The sequence below is a fragment of the Pseudonaja textilis genome, chromosome 1, assembly GCF_049901715.1.
Source record: "Pseudonaja textilis isolate UNSWEBS1 chromosome 1, rPseTex1.2, whole genome shotgun sequence".
NCBI lineage: Eukaryota > Metazoa > Chordata > Lepidosauria > Squamata > Elapidae > Pseudonaja > Pseudonaja textilis.
In genome coordinates, this window is record NC_141990.1 from 267,224,285 (window position 1) to 267,242,532 (window position 18,248).

Below are 18,248 nucleotides of genomic sequence, written 5' to 3' on the forward strand. Positions count from 1 at the left end.
GGATGGTGCTGAAAAAAGTTACTTCCAACTTGTCCTCCAAAATGGCCATTGCACCACCCTTGTGGTCATGCGGTTGCAATTTGAGCACAATTGCAGTAAAAATGGCCATAAAATTGGGTTCAGTCATGTGATGTTTGCTTAACAAACAACATTGCTTAGCCAATGACTAAGTCCCAATTGTGATTGTAAGTTGCAAATTACCTGTGTGTGGCTTTGGAAATTCAACATTCCAATAATGCAATGCAATCCAACAAGACAAATAATACAATTATTTAAGACAGTACAGCTGTCTTTTCAGTAAATATATACAAGTGAAAAGATACACATTTGTGGAAGAAAAAAAAATTGAACTTTAGGGGGCACTGCACCGTTTAGCTAAGAAGGACGGCTAACTTTCAAGTTACAGTGAACTAGAAAATGCTTGAGAAAGAATGTCTCAAAATGCAATTTTCTATCAGGGAGAAAAGCTTTAGGCATATTGTTGATATTCATTGGTATATTCAATCCTACAAAACATGATTGGGACAAAGTCCCATTTGAAAATAAGATTTTAATTTGCTGTAGCTTAAAATTTCAGTGTCACCAGATCAAGGCTTTGAGGAAAACAGAAATGAACAGTATAGCAGCATCTCAGTAAGTGAAGCATCACACAATATTGTGGTTTCCAAATTGGGGCTGAAAAAATCCTGATTATTATGAGGTAGCAAGAATTATGTATATCCTAGTGGCCACTCAGGAATTTTATGCACTCTGGTAGCTCAAATTTGACTGCTCTAATTAATACAGAACTGTCTTTCATGGAACAGGGAGTACTGTAGTTATTATATTATAAGGCAATCAATTTCAGGTTGAATTCTCATATGTTGTGATATATTGAGTTTGCTTGTCAGTGCTTAAGGTGATCAAATGTGATAACTTCTGAATATTACCATACTGTTCCATGCTTAGTGGAAAATTAATCCAGAACATGATAAATTTCAGTTTGATACTTGACTAGAAAACTCACAACGGGAAAACATCATTAAAGCAGAGAGTTTTCAAAAGTCCTAATAAAAGAGCAGTTTTTTTAAAAAACACCTTTCATGGTTCAAGGAATGGGGTGGAGACGCAAGAATCTGTACACAATTTTTTCATTTTACAAAGCTGTCTATTCATATAAATTGCGCATGACATTTTAAATTATATGAGACATTCTGGGAGCGTATTTCAGTCTTAATTTTTAAAGAATACAACCAAACAAAATATACTGGGGAAAAAATCCAGTTAACATGAATGATGATGCTACTATGTCATAGTACTATGACACTACTTAGCCCTATGATGTGTATGGAAAACAGAATATATAACCTATGACCAAGTTTCTTAATGAATTCTGACTTCTACAAATGCAATATGGCAGTTCCTTTGGGGATTGGATATTATAATAAGCCTGGTATTTTTGTTAATGGAACAAAACATTGTATAATAATGTGCATGGAAAATTGTGGTACATGCAGGTGGCCTTTTTCGCATGGCCCATTATGTCAGCAAAGTAATTGTCACCTACTAGTGCCAAGGTAAAAATCCATTGCCAACTAGTATGTTTTACATGTACAAAAGAGGCAAGAAAGGAGAAATCATAAAGAGTGAGGAACAATTACAAAAGATGGTTTGGCATTCAAAAGATTAATGGGAGAATGCATTTGGAGAGTCACATTAGATACAGATGAGCTAATCTTCTCAATCTGGGCATCCTGCCAGAAGCATGACTTTAATTCCTTGAGTCCCCCAGTTAGCAAAGCAATTATTGGAAATTCTACAAGTTGAAGTTCATCCATCTTGAACGGAGGTGGTGAATGATGGCCCCTTTAAGACTTGTGGACTTCCCTGGCTCAGGAATTCTGGAAGTTGAAGACCACAAGTCCTAAAAGGGCCAGCATTCCTCATCTCTGATCTAGAGAATGGCTGATTATCTACCTGGCCTGCTTGACCATTGATTTAAGACAGAAAAGGCTTATAATTGGAGGAAATGGAATAAAGCTCTGGCTTTATCTACTTGCTGACGCTTCAAAAGTGTTTTGGGTTTTTTTTTGCCTAAAAATTAATGTAAAAATAGCTCTTTTCTGTGAACAAGCATTATAAGGTCAGTTTACTAACTTGCTGACTTAAAAGGTTTTTGTCATTTCCAAAATAAGATATCAGCCCTATTGGGTCACTCTGGAATAATCTATCTCAGCATGTAAACTGGGAGCTGCCTAGATGCCCCAATACTACCCCTCACAAAATATGACATCACTGGAAGGCTCCATGTGTTCAGTATGAATATCTGAAGGGGAGGGACTTTATTTTTATTTTCTCTTAATAATTACAAATACCCTTCACAACTTTATTTTCTGGATATATAATAAAGATGTCTACACAGTGAAGGAATCGATCGATTATATCCTATCTAAAGGAGCCATCTCTTTGGTAAATGATTGTGTATGCAAGGATAAGGATCTAACAAAATTAACATTTTCAGTATAAAAAAAATGGTATCCAGGAACTAATCTTTTCACAATGATAAGCTATATAATACGGAAGAAGCATTTGACTATGGAAGAAGAAACAGACTATATTGGGCGTTGTGTATCAAAGGCTTGTAAGCTTTTGATTTTCCCGATTTCCTTTGAATAATACAGATTGAAAGAAGCAATAGAAAACCCAAGTTTCATTTTGGATCCAGATTTGGACTGGGAAGCAGGGAAGAAATGGTTTTGGGGCTTTGGGACTCAAGAGTTAGAAATGCAATCAAGCTTTCGGATTTAATGTTTGCAGAGGCAAGAAATGTGGTCTTATGAAGGTATTTGTACAAAAAGAGATCAGTCTCTTAAATATTCATTTTCTTTAGCATATTGAATTTAAAGGCAGGCTTCTCAAATATAGTTTATCCTGATTAAACATTTACTTCTAGTGCGTCAGAGGATTCCTGCCAGCTCCCATCTCCTCCTTTGACCTTTTCAACATTTTCTCAACAAGATATTTAAGGAAAGAGAGAGTTTTTGATACCCTAAGTGGCAAGGGGGTAGCAAGGGTCCTTACAGATGGAATTCTAGCAGCACAAAAGGGGGTTTTCTGTGGTAAAAACTAAGGAGGGTAAGGAAGGTTACAAATGAAAGATCATACAGTCTGCATCCCTGTGAAATTCCACCTGTCAGGTGAATTACACAATGAAGATCTCATTTTCAAACAATCCCAGTTTAGAGAATTATACACATTTATCAACTGAGAGAGGAGCCTGGACTACAGCCAGGTCTTAACAGGTAACAGATAATCAGAGTTGGAAGGGACCTTGTAGGTCATCTAATCCAATCCGCTGCCCAAGCGGGAGACCCTACACCATTTCTGACAAATGGCAGTCCAATCTCTTCTTGAAAGTCTCAAGTGATGAAGCTCCCACAACTTCCGAGGGCAAGTTGTTCCATTGGTTGATTGTTCTCACTGTCAGAAAATTTCTTATTTCCAGGTTAAATCTCTTCTTGTTCAGTTTCCATTCATTATTCCTTATCTGGCCTCCAGGTGCATTAGAAAATAGCTTGACTCCTTCCTCTCTGGTCTTGCTTTCATAAGAGTCAGGTTATGAATACACCACATTTAACTTCTCAGTTTTTCATTAAAAAACATTTGATGTAAAAAGTCAGTTTAAAGTATGATTTACTCTGATTCCATGATATCATTTGAAGTGAGGTTCCACTCCATGAAGGCCAAGTTGTGGGGTTCCATTACAAAAGAGAGCAGCAGTGGTGGGATTCAAATTTTTCTACTACCGGTTCTGTGGGCATGGCTTGGTTGGCATGGCAGGGGAAGGATACTGTAAAATCTTCAGTCAGAGGTGGTATTTGCTAGTTCTCCAAACTACTCAAAATTTCCACTACTGGTTCTCCAGAACTGGTCAGAACCTGATGAATATCACCTCTGGAGCAGCCCCGCCCTCAAAAAAAAATTTTTTTTAATGGAATGAAAGTGAAATTACACTAATCATTAACATTCTTTTAATCATTTAACACACATTCTAATAGGAATCCTTTGTATCTTTTGCATCTCAATTGAATCTCAAAAGTAAGGTAAATTTCAAAGCATGAAGTACCCTGAAAAGAGACGGGGAAGCCAGGTGTAAACCAGTTGGAATCTGAACAAGCAGGATATGAACAGTATTGATGAGTCTGAACTACAGTGTTGGAGAAAGCTCGTGAGAATACCATGGATAGCTAAGAAAAATCAATGGATCATTGAACAAATCGACCCAGAGTTCTCCCTCAAGACACAAATGACCAGGCTCAACAAAGTATCCTACTTTGGACATAATTATGTGAAGATCTGGAAAGGGCTTTAATGGAAACGACTCTAATGTTGGGAAATCTGGAAGGAAAAAAGAAAATAATGACCAGTATCAAGATGTCTGTACTCAGTTACAGTGACAATGAATGCATTGTTGAGAGACCTGAAAGAATACATCATCATGGAGAAAAATCTATCCATGTGGTTGTTAGGAGTTGAAACAATTTGGTGCACATCATCATCATGCCCCAGAATATAACTTCTATATACTGTTGTTGCTCTCTAGCCCCATCTAGTGGCTGGAGAGACAAAATACCAAGTATATTGTTTGAAGCTGACCCAAACCATTTTACCCATCAGCCCGCACTCTCAAACCAAGTGCATGCTGGGAAGCCAGGCTCCATTTCCTTCAGCATTTGGAGAAGGCAGAAGCGCAAAGAAGAATCCATTTTAATCTGTCACACATGGTCATCCAAGGACTAACATCCCACACACAAAGCATTGCTGGTGAGATTTAAATTGCTTGTATTTACTAATACAAGCAGTATTAAGCAATAACTTAATACTATCCATCTTGTATTGGGTTCTCATTGTATGTATCCATATTTTCCCCATTTTCACCATATCCTGTCCTTTCAATAAACCATTCAGATCTACGCACATGGTCTGTTTCATTGGAAGATAGGTGGGTTTAGCTGCATGTCGAACTGCACACAGGCTAACATGTAGTGGGGACAGAACAATTATCATCTCTTTCTCTAAATACACACTCTCTCTCTCTCTCTCACACACACACACACACACAGATTCTACTCTAATATGTGTGCAAATAGACATTCCTATACATTAGGATGGTAGGATAAAGCAGAAAGAATAGTAAGGCTGCAAGGTATAATCCTTTTTTTGTCATAAGGTACCACCTACGTAAAAGAAGGTGAACGTATTATACTTTCAGGGGTCATGAGTTTGGGCTATGAAACAACAAAAAGGGAGGAGAGTACATTATCGATTAATGAAGAGGAGTAACTCTGGATTTAGAAAGATAAAGTGGGAGGAACTCTGCAACTTCAGCTGAGCGCCTGAAGTTGTGAAGAATTTCCAAACTGCAGCTTGTAAGTGCTTTTATGTTAACCTGTGAAAGAGTTCTGAACTATCTTGCCAGCGCAGGAACTTCAGCTGCAAAAGGACTAGAGGAAGAAAGACACGACAAAGAAGGAGATGGGAAGAGTAATAGATTCTCCGTATCAGAAGGCAAAGAGGAAGAGTTATGTATAAAAGTTGCCTTATTGTATGAAAGGTGATTCACACCGAGGTGCTATTTTGAAATGCTTTTTTTTTTTTAAAAAAATCACATTATTCATCAAAATGTAAATTAAACCCACAACTTCTAACATGATTTATAGTAGAGGATTGTTAAAGGGGGGAGAGAAGGAGAGGGGTCAAAACATCGTTAGAAAAGATCAAAATGTAATCCAAGTAGGTAGCTGATTAAGGAAGAGTCAAATATAGGAATCTATCAGAACAGAGTATGTATATCTATATGCACACATTTACACACATGTATCTATCTCTGTGTGTGTTTGTGTGTGTGTGTATAAAATCTGTGTGCATATTAGATAGATGGATAGATAGATCTGTGTGCATATTGGATGGATGGATGGATGGATGGATGGATAGATAGATAGATAGATAGATAGATAGATAGATAGATAGATAGATAGATAGATAGATAGATGAGAGAGAGAGAGAGAGATGAGAGAGAGAGAGACAGATATGATAGATATTATATAAAATTTAAAAAGGCCTATGTGGAAAGGCTTCAATTTTTCCTAATAGAAAAAATTTGAAGAAACAAAATTTGGCCCATCCCATTAATGAGGCACAATGAAAGAAGGAAACAGAGGAGTATTAAGGCATTAAAAGTGAAGTATTCTACGGACAGCAGCCCTCTTAGGAGGTGTCTATATTTTGTTTTGTGTAATGAAATAATACGTTTCATCGCTATGTGAATCTGTTTCTGCTTTTTCTTTGTGTTGTGTGTTAATGCACATGAGTACATTGGGAAGCAGAGGGCAGGGCTCAAGAGAGGCACCCTGCAAATCCCATCTCTCAGAGAAGAACACCTGGTGGGCCTGAGGAGGTAGGCCTTCTCCGCTGTGGCACCTACCTTATGGAACATTCTTCCTCCTAAAGTGAGGCCAGTGCCATCTCTCCTTATTTCTGGAACTCCCATCAGACCTGGCTTTGTCATAAGGCTTGGGTGTGTGTGTGTGTGTGTGTGTGTGTGTGTGTGTGTGTGTGTGTGTGTGTGTGTTTGTGTGCGTGCGTGCGTGCTCAGGAGACTGATTTACTCCTGTGGTGGCTCCATTGTTGGTAGAAGGTGGTACCTGTGTGTTTTAGTATGACTGTGTTTTTTGACATGTTTGTTGGTTTTATACTTTTTTGCCTGTATACCACCCAGTGTCACTTCTTGTGAGTTTGACGATTTTATAAATATATAAATAAATCAAAAAATATGCTGCAATTTTGCTCACATGATCAGGAGGGAGCAGTCTTAGAATGGAAGTCAGCAACATTCTGAGCTGCTGTCTGGACCATCTGGAATCTTTTTCTCTGCTCCTCCAGGCCAGTTCCAGGCCAATCTTGATGGATTTTCTCCCCCATGAAAAATAAAAAGGTCTTCCTTCTGTACCGAATAGCTCTTCTCCAAGTTCAAATTGCAATCTATTTATAGTTGATGTCTTGCACTGCAATTTCAAAGGTACATACACTCTCCTAATCTATGAGTTGTGTTTGTTATAATTCTGATGCAACAGCCACCTCTGCTGTTACAGATATTCTTAATATCTGAATAAGTCTGGCTGTTTTATGATTTCGGAAGTAAGAGTCTTCCTTGGTCTAGTTGCTCATTATATTTTCATTTCACATGGAATCTAACTCTGAACACACACACACACACACACCACGATCAGAGGCAAATGAAATCTGACTGTGATAATTGTGTTACAACTTAATGTAGTGGGATCAAAGCTCATTATTTTGACTCAGATGGCAGGATACCCCACAGTGATGCTTGTTGTCAGCAAAGTCTTCTGCACTGAATGTATAAAAATATTTGACCTGTTGTACTTTAAGATGTTATAAACATATTGTTGTTGTTGTTGTTTTGCTACAACGAATATAGATTCCTCATCAGAAACCTCTGGCTGGAGATGCTGGATGTTTGCATATTAGTTTGGGGAAACCTCTCACTGACTATTTTGAAATATATGAACTTGTTTGTTTCAGTGTCATCTGGTGCTCAATGGGATTATAGACTCAGCTGCTCCCTAAAGAGCTTAAACTGCTGCTATGCATCTTGCTACCTCTTTGGGCAAAAATAGCCTGCTGTTTTTTTTTTTAAATGCATGATTTTATCTTCCACTTTCATAGAGGTTGTTTAAAAACATTACTGGAAATGAAAATATTTCTTCTATATAGCCTGATCTAACAATTGGGAAAGCAATGCTAACATGTTTGTATGGTTGTTGTTATTGAAAAAGAAAACCAAACTGCAGACCAGGATCTGGCATTTCTGTAGCTGGGAAACACAGCTGAGAAAAATTAGCCCTGTGGGCATTTTTTCCAAGCTTTGCCAACTGGGAATTCATCCATCCATCCATCCATCCATCCATCCATCCATTCTTGATTTGATTCAATTTAGTATAGCCACCTAACTTCAATGGAGTCTGGGCAGCATACAAAATCCATAAAAACAGATAAAACATAAAAACACATAGGTAGCTCAAGCTGAAATGATCTTATAAGCTACACATATCAAACAAAAGAGGGTCCCCAGAAAAACAACAATACATTGGTACATCATTCCCAGGCCTGTGACCAAAGTCAGATTTTAAGGGCTTTCTAGAACCCTGGGAGACATGGTACAGTCCTTATATCTGGGAGAAGCTGTTCCAGAGAGTGGGAGTTGTGTCCTTTAGTCCCATAAGTTGAAAATGTTTAATAGAAAAGGCCTGGACTATACCAATTTTGCTGGACCGTACAGGGTGGCAGAAACAGAGACATCCAGATATCCAGTCTCTATACCATACAGGGCTTTCTAGATAATAATCAGAACTTGAATTGTATTTAGAAGCCAACTAACAGTCAATGCAGCTCATGTAGCAGTGGTGTCAGTGGCCTAATTCTAATTCTTAACCCAGTGGTGGGATTCAATTTTTTCTACAACTGTGGATGTGGCTTGATGGGTGTGGCAGGGGAAGGATACTGTCAAATCTCCAGTCAGAGGTGGTATTTGCTGGTTCTCCTAACAACTCAAAATTTCTGTTACCGGTTCTCCAAAACTGGTCAGAACCTGCTGAATACCACCTCTGTCTTAAGCAAACTAACAAAAGAAGAAAAGAACTGAGAAAGATTGAAACAAGGGAAAAATTAAGTTTCATCCTGGATTAGATGTTCACTTGCTGAGTAGCATTTCAAGCCACTTTGATGTTTCCCATTTATTTGATAGCGTTCATTAGTAATTCCCAGACCACAGTACGAAGGATTTTAATGAATATTTGTTGCTTGGCATATTTGCTCTCAGGGATGGTTCCAACAGCTGGCATACTTGGGCAAGAGCCAATATTTCCATCCTGGAAGGGCCCAGAGCTCTTTAAAAAGATTCTCCCCTAATGGATTCCACCCTTATTTCAATTTCCTATTACTTATCAAGAAAGCATCATTCTGGAACATTGTGGAACAAGAAAGAAAAAGCCAGGTTCTTCCTGGCTATCTTAGCAGGTTTCCTAAATGCGTTGGCCCACCGAGGCAGGTTCCACTATTGATTATTGAGAATATCATGAACAACTAAGAAAACAAGTCAACAGATGATTGAACAAATCAACCCATAGTTCTCATTTGAGGCACCAATGACCAGACTCAAATTATCAAGTTATCCTAGGTGATAAGTGCCCCTTTAGAGCAGTGATCCCCAACCTTTGCAGCTTGGTGGCCTGATTAGGGGAGGAGGGGAACTGGGCTGTGTGAGTGGTGAGCTGATGCACATGCACATGTGTGCACAGCCTGATTTGCGCAAGTGGTGGGCTGGTGTGCCTTCAACTTGTACAAGTTGAGCTGTGTGCACATGTACCCCAGCCAATCGCTCACATGGCCCAGTTCTGAATAGGCCCTGGCCCTGAATGGGTCACAGCTCAGGGATTGGGGACCCCTGCTTTAGAAGAACTGAAAGACTAGGTTAGGGATAAATAATCTGTGAGGAAATCCACCTATGTTGTCACTAAGAATCGAAAACGACTTCATGGCAAATAACCAAAAAATCTCCACAAGCATCTCTGTTAATAAGACATGTCTATCTATAACTCTGGCTTGCAAACTGTAACAAGTGGGCTTACATATTGAATTAAATCAAAACTAACCAACCAACCCAAAGGGAACACAAAAATAAGACATCCTAGATCTGAATGAATGAAATATTTTTATTAAATACTTTGTTCATTGCATAGTTGAACGTGCTGACAACAAAATCACACAAAAATTATCAATGGAAATCAAATTTAGCAACCCATGGAGGTAGGGATTTGGAGTTACACTCAAAATTAAAGTGGAAAAAAACACTACAGGCTGATCCAACTTTGATGTAATGTCCTTAAAACAAATCAAAATGAGGCTCAGTAGTGTGTGTGGCCTCCACATGCCTGTATAACCTCCCTACAATGCCTGGGCATGCTCCTGATGAGGTGGCGTATGGTCTCCTGTGGGATCTCCTCTCACACCTGGACAAAAGCATCCCCCAACTCCTGGACAGTCTGTGGTGCAACGTGGCATTGGTGGATGGAGCGAGACATGTCCCAGATGTGCTCAATTGGATTCAGGTCTGGGGAATGGGTAGGCGAGTCCATAGCATCAATGCCTTTGTCTTGCAGGAACTGCTGACACACTCCAGCCACATGAGGTCTCGCATTGTCTTGCATTAGGAGGAACCCAGGGCCAACTGCACCAGCATATACAAGGGGTCTGAGGATCTCATCTTGGTACCTAATGGCAGTCAGGCTACCTCTGGTGAGCACATGGAGGGCTGTGCGGCCCCCTAAAGAAATGCCACCCCACATCATTACTGATCCACTGCCAAACTGGTCATGCTGGAGGATGTTGCAGGCAGCAGAACGTTCTCCACAGCATCTCCAGACCTGTCACATCTGTCCCACGTGCTCAGTGTGAACCTGCTTTCATCTGTGAAGAGCATAGGGCGCCAGTGGCAAATTTGCCAATCTTGGTGTTCTCTGGCAAATATCAAACGTCCTGCACGGTGTTGGGCTGTAAACACAACCCCCACCTGTGGATGTCGGGCCCTCATACCACCCTCATGGAGTCTGTTTCTGACCGTTTGAGTAGCCACATGCACATCTGTGGCCTGCTGGAGGTCATTTTGCAGGGCTCTGGCAGTGCTCCTCCTGTCCCTCCTTGCACAAAGGTGCTCTCCTACAGCCTCCTCCACGTCTCCTGATGTATGGCCTGTCTCCTGGTAGCGCCTCCATGCTCTGGACACTACGCTGACAGACACAGCAAACCTTCTTGCCACAGCTCGCATTGATGTGCCATCCTGGATGAGCTGTACAACCTGAGCCACTTGGGTGGGTTGTAGACTCCGTCCCATGCTACCACTAGAGTGAAAGCACCGCCAGCATTCAAAAGTGACCAAACCATCAGCCAGAAAGCATAGGAACTGAGAAGTGGTCTGTGGTCAACACCTGCAGAACCACTCCTTTATTGGGAAAGTCTTGCTAACTGCCTATGCTTTCCACCTGTTGTCTATTCCATTTGCACAACAGCATGTGAAATTGATTGTCAATCAGTGTTGCTACCTAAGTGGACAGTTTGATTTCACAGAAGTGTGATTGACTTGGAGTTACATTGTGTTGTTTAAGTGTTCCCTTTATTTATTTATTTATTTGTAAATTTTATTTGAGTTTTCACAAAGAGAAAAAAAAATACAAATGAAACATCTTTTTTGAAAGCAGCATAATCCCGGGTTACATTTCTTCGTACAGACACAAATTCAGGTTCATGCTCATTTTTATATTCTATTCCACATCTTATTACTATTTTACATTTTCTGCATAGCTTCTCCCCTCTTTTAATTTTCTCAATTTTATTTTAATTATCTCATCTTAATTCAAATCATTGTATTTATATTTTTTGTCTGTCCTGTTTCAATTATCTATTATCTTTTCTCATTAAACAAAATTTCTCCTGTAATTACTGATTGGAGTATGACGCCTTTATATCTTTTCCCTAAAGTTGTAACATTCAATATAATACATAACTTCCATTCGGATTCTGCTTGGTACATTCTTAAAATATACACTGTATTCTTAAAAAAAGAAAAAAAAATGTATATAATTAAAACAACATTCCATTCCAATTCAATTCTATCATTAATATTAATATTCATTAAAGTCTTAACTTCTTTAACATTACTTTTCAATTAAATATCATACTTCTATGGAAACAATTATAAGCTTTCCATAGTTAATTCCCCCCCTTCACTTATATTTTATAAAACATTAATTAAAATGTTCCTGTTCCTTCCTAATTCAATTTTCTCATTTATTTTATTTCACTTATTTTATTCACAAACATTTCACTAAATTACACTAACTATTTTATCCCTCATTTTAATCATATGTTGTTTCCAATTTTCTAAAGTTATTTCTATTACTAATATAACAATACAATCTTATGTACCTTTACAGAATCCCTTTTTCAGTTAGATTTTCACCCATTATCTCTAAATAGGTCCTGTTTCTCTATATCTTGCTCCGGTCCTTTGTAACTTCTTTTCCTTTCCTTCTTCCCTCTCTTCTTCTCTCTCCCCCTTTTACCCCCTTGTCTCTCTACCTCTATTTCTCTCTTCTGTATTCCCCTTTTCTGTTGCTTTCCAGTATTATACTTATTTTTCAAATTATTTTTCTTTTCTTTGGTTGTTTTTTTAAGTCTTAAATTCTCCATTCTCTTTCCCACCTTTCCTTTTTCTTCCCCACATAGAATTACTTGTTCATTAAAGATGGCTTCTTCTTTGTCCCAGTCTTCTTGTATTGCAGTCTTTTCTTGTTGTTTTCATAGTTCCAAATCTCCATTTCTAAGAATTGAAAGACGAAGCCAAAAGAACCCTCCCCTCTTGTACATCTTCTTTGTACTTTTTAAGTTCCATTTTCAATTCATCCAGAAGTGGTGCCATTTTATAAATTTTTAAAGAACCACCCAATTGATTTTAGTCATTCAAATATAATAAACAAGAATCCAAAGATCACCAAATAATCCAAATACATGCAAGCTGTTTCTTTTTTGCTCTTTTTTTTTCATTTTCTCTTCCTGGGGTTATTATTTAGTTGCAAAGTTTCAGTTAAAATGTATCTTTTAGAAGTCTTGTTAAAGTTTTACTGTAGATTCTTTTTAATTCCAGGCAGTCTCCTCCCTCTTCCAGATCCTGCCCTTATTCTTTTTCTCTCCCTTCCTGCTTATGAAAAAGAAAAAATTTAATGTCCAGAAATCTTTATTATCCCTTTGGCATTTTGTTTTATTTTCAGCTTAATTGCCTATTGATGTCAAAGCGGATTTTTCTGATTTCTTATTTAAGTCTCTTAGTTGTCAGTATAGGGAAAGAGAGAGAAGAAAATAAAAGCCAAACCTTTCCCTTTTCACTTTCCTTCGCTGCTTCCGACTCTTCTTTAGGAGCGATGTTATTTTTTGTAAGTTTAAATTCCAGGGTACCTTAGTTGTTGCTTTTACAATTTATCCTGGTCAGCCAAAACTTGTACTTCTTATCTTCCTCCTGCACATTCTTTTCCGGTCGAGTTCTCCTTTGTGGTGGCCATTTCTGACCACCGCTACAACTGCCTTCGGGAAAGGGAGTAATGGCCAGCTGAGGAGGAGAGATGTGGCTCTCCTCAACCCTGCTGGCAGTCTCCCCCCTCTTCACCACCTCTACGGGGTGGCTTAGCCCCAAAACCAGCCGGCTCAGGGTGCTCCAGCGGCGAGCCCAGACAGAAACTGTGCACGATCGCGGATTTCTGTCTGTCGCCGAAGCCCTTCAAACCGAAAGTCCCAAGTGTTCTCTTTATTTTTTTGAGCAGTGTATATTTAAAACTGGTGTTCACATTTGCTCATTTGTTCAACCGCTGACTGAATGGCTAGCAAAGTGATACCCTTAAGTAGAAAATACCCAAGTTTATATTCTATTTGAATATTGGATTGAGCTGCAATGATAAGGGACAAAGCTGTCTAAAGCCACTTATTTTTGTCATACTAAAAATCTTGGGTGGGGGAATGTTTGGTCAGGGAATTATAGTTGTGCAAGCTGGTGCTGCTTAGAGACAGCAAGATGAATGCTGGTGAGGTCACAGATACTGTGTTGTTAGTGAGTTCACTTCAGGGGCTTAATCTGATGCCCAAACAAGCCAGCTGAGATTAATTAAAAAATCTGCAGGCTGCTTTTACCAAGTCTAGTACCACTTCTTAACTCACCTTAGTAAGCTGTAAGAGGATTGATGGAAGCGCCTGCCTGTGGTTAGCCTTCCATGCATTTTACCAAATTGATCATGTTTGACAGATTAGTGCTGTGCTCCTGAACATGTATATGTACAAGAACATAGCACTAAAATATGTACATTTTATAATATGCATGTTCATATTAAATCTTATCTGTGTTTGATTGCATACTTACCCTCTTTTTAAAAAATAAATAAATAAACAAATGCAGCATGGAATTACAATGATTGGAAGAGTACCCCGATTGCACCTATCAGTTGGGGAACAAAAAGGTGTATTGCAACATGTAGAAACCAGGGAAGCATTTTTAAGGCTGTAGAAAACTCACTAGTGCACCCAACATTTAGATGCTAAGGTTTGTTCTAAAATTAAAGCTTTTTTTTCCCTTCAAATCTACAAAAAAGCCACCAACAAATGACCCAGAGTATAATTTTTTGTTTTAGTTGCCATGGTCCTAAAAGTAAGGCCCATGTCCCCAGGACTGGAAAAAATAAAGACTGTAATTGTCTATGGAGATTCTCAGTCATCCAGATCATGGTTGTTCCAAAGGTGCTTTTTCAAGAGGTCGCAGGAATTTCTGATTTTTCTTAGAAGACATTTCACTTCTCATCCAAGAAGTTTTTTTAGCTGACCTTCCCAACAGTTGCAACTGTGCTCAACAGTCAAGGGACACAGAAAATACAATGAACTAGAAGGGATTATGTGGGAATGTAAAATATTTATAATGAATGAATTATATTGTAATCAAAAGCAGAGGAATGAAAATTTATTAAAGTTATATAGGTAAAATCTGGAAACAAAGAAAAAATATGAAATGATTATATGAATATCTCTGGAATAGATATAAGACATATTGTAGATGTGGGGATATACCATGTGGATCCTAAATGTATTAATCTTACTTTACTTTTACTTGTTTTTTCTTTCATTGTCTGTCTAATTATATATTGGTCTTGAGAAAGTTATAGATGATAACAATACATAAGGAAACATAAAATAGGTGGTAAGCTGAAAATGGAAATAATAGGGATAAAGAATTAAAAATATGTGTGAGGATGAAATGATTTTGATATTGAATTAATGAACTGAAATATGAAAGGGAAATTTATCTAAAGATTAGTCGAATGGATAATAATTTGAAGTGATTTAATTAAAAAAGTTGAAAGTGTAACTATGTATAAATATTGTAATCTGGAACCACGTTGCTCATGTGAAGAGATGTGTAAAAAAATAAAAAAACTTTGAGTTAAAAAAAAACAGTGAAGGGACACAGGGCAGAAAACATCCTGCAGAAAGCAGACCTCCAACTTTTCAATGGAAGACAGAGCTGAAGAAGCTTCTTGGATGAGAAGCGAAGAAACATCTTCAAAGAAAAACCAGAAAGTCCAGTTGCCTCTTGAAAAAGCACCTTTGTGACAAAGACTGTAATTAAAAATCAAGCCTATCTGCCTAATTTTTGGATATTGGTAATAACTAAATGTGCTCAGCAGGTGTGCCATCTGGTGCCAAGACTGAACTTGCTGTGTTCTTTCAATCTGGCTAATACAGTGAACAAGGTTAGTTCTGCCACAGTGAACGGCACTATCCCATTTCCTCATTAAATTAATTCATGGAAGCTCTCCATGCAGTGGAGGAAAGGGCAACACCAGTTCAGGTGTAGCGAAACAAAGTAATGCCCCTGGGTAGAGTCAAGCTGGGAGAGAATTAACAACAAGAAGAGGAACTTGCATCAAACTGAGCCAGCCTTCATGCTGCTAGTAGAGCAGAAAATCCATGCTTCTATTTTATAGTGTCTCAAAAGGCAAGGGTTTGCAGGAGCTTGGAAACATCATCTCCAAAGAGGTCAATAAACACTCCCCAAGGGTTGATGGGACTAGCTAAAATTGTTGTTGCTGATGGGCTGTCTGTTAAAACAAAGCAAGGCTATAGCATACACTTGAAAGAAAACCAGGAAGCCTGTGCTTGTGGAGGCTATCAGGCAAGAACAATAAAAATGCTTGTTCACAGAGAATACGCATGTGTAAAACTTGTACCAATTCTGGGTGGTTAGAAAACTGATAACAGCAACAAAGACAGACAGAAAGATTAACAGAGTTGGAAGTGACCTTGTAGGTCTTCTAGTCTAACGCCCACCACCCTAGAAGAACCTATATCATTTCAGACAAGTGGCTGTCCAGTCTCTTCTTGAAAACTTCCAGTGATGAAGCTCCCACAACTTTTGAAGGCAAGCTGTTCCATTCGTTGATTGTTCTGTCAGAAAGTTTCTCCTTATTTCTAGGTTGAATTTCTCCTTGATCAGTTTCCATCCAATATTCCTTGTCTGGCCTTCAGGTGCTTTAGAAAATAGCTTGACCCCTTCCTCTCTGTGGCAGCCCCTCAAATATTGGAAGACTGCTATCATGTCTCCCCTGGTCCTTCTCTTCACTAGATTAGACATGCCCAGTTCATCATGTTTTAGCCTCCAGTCCTCTAATCATCCTGGTTGCTCTTCTCTGTACTTCTTCTAGAGTCTCAACATCTTTTTTTATAGTATGGTGACCAAAAGTGGGTGCAGTACTCTAGGTGTGGTCTTACTAAGGCTTTACAGAGTGGTATTAGTACTTCATGATCTTGATTGTATCCCTCTGTTAATGCAATTTAGGATTATATTTGCTTTTTTGGCTGCCACTGCACACTGCTGGCTCATATTTAGCTGGTTGTCCACTAAGACCCCAAGATCCCTCTCACAGTTACTGCTATTGAGCCTGGTTTCACCCATTCTATATGTGTACTTTTAGTTTTTCTTGCCTAAGTGTAGGACTTTACTTTTCTCTACATTGAATTTCATTTTGTTAGATAGATAGGGCCCAGTGTTCAAGTTTGTCAAGATCCATCGGGATCTTGAGCCTATTATCTGGGGTATTGGCTATTCCTGCCAGCTTAGTATCATCCACAAATTTGGTAAGTTCCCCTTCTATTCCCCCATCTAAGTCATTTATGAAGTTATTGAAGAGTACTGGGTCTAATGGAACAAAAAAAAAGGTGTTGGCTGTAATCATGCAACAGCCCACTCTTTTTTACATGAGACACCAATGCCACACATATACGAAAGACAGTCTTCAACTATGAACTCATAGCTGTCATCTTGATCATTTTTAACCAACTCCTACCTGCTGTAGATACCTGCTGTTTGGGCCTAGCCTTTTTCTTAGACTCAATTTTTGACAGTGCAGCTCTTCATACCACCAAGTTGGGCCTTTGAACTGAAAATGGTTGTGCATCCAGGATGTTGAGGTTCAAATGAAATAGTAATTTGAAGCAGGAAACCTGTAGCTCCAGCCATCTTGACTAATCATCAGGGATCCTGGAAGTTGCTCAGCAATATTTGGAGAGCTTCAGGTTTTTTTTTTTGTAGGTGAGGATATAGGAAATTATAGTAGGATCTACGTGTGTATGTGTATGTATGTATTCCTCTGTTTGCATGAGGAACATAGTATATATAATATATAGTACTAATGGATGCATTTTGTTCTTGCTTTCTTAACTATCTTCTAATGAAACCTAATGGAGAGAAAGTGACCTTGTCTCTCCAAGAATTTTAACATTTAGAGTTTTAAAAGACTTGTATGGAAACCCTCAAGGATTTCAGACAACACCCCCCCACAAAAAAAGGGAATAGAGTAGAACTGCTGAAAGTAGCATTTACAGACTTCAATTCTTTCTTTGAAATTCCAGTCTTTCTTCCTTGACTTAATAAGAACAGCATTGCCTACTAGAGCTACCTAAACTAAAAGGGAAGTTGGAATAGAGTAAAAGAGGTGAAGACAGTCAAGTAACTTGGAGTTTGGCTGTGTTTCCACATGATTCTTCCTTCTTCCCCTAATTTCTAATACACATTTAAAATAATGTTCTGGCTTTATTATTTTATCCATTTTGTTTTAATTTTTAAAATTAAAATTGCAACATGTAGCATACATAAATTAAAGCTGTATACGTTGGGATAAGGTTGATTAAAATAGGGAATCAGCCCCTCCTTGCTGACAGGAAAGCAGATGTTGGACCGACTAATTGGCTACAAAGTTATACTTCTTGCTCATTTCTAGGAAGATCATTCTGATGATAATTCGGACAAATTCTCTTGGTTCATTAAAGCAAACTCAGCTACTACATCCATATCCTCCTTGTGGGCATCTTGACTGATTGGCCATTATAAGAACATAAAAGGTTGACGTGATCTCTTTTTATATTTGATTCCTTCTGGCTGGAAGAGTGCTGTACTTTTAACTGCCAGTTGTCCTGAGAACTGCAAGGTACTTCCTGTAGGCTCATCCATTATTTTGAAGTCCATTTCTTAAAGAAAAACAAACACCCAGCATACAAATCTAACCCAAGGTCCAGAACATCTCCTAGAGGATATAAAGCAA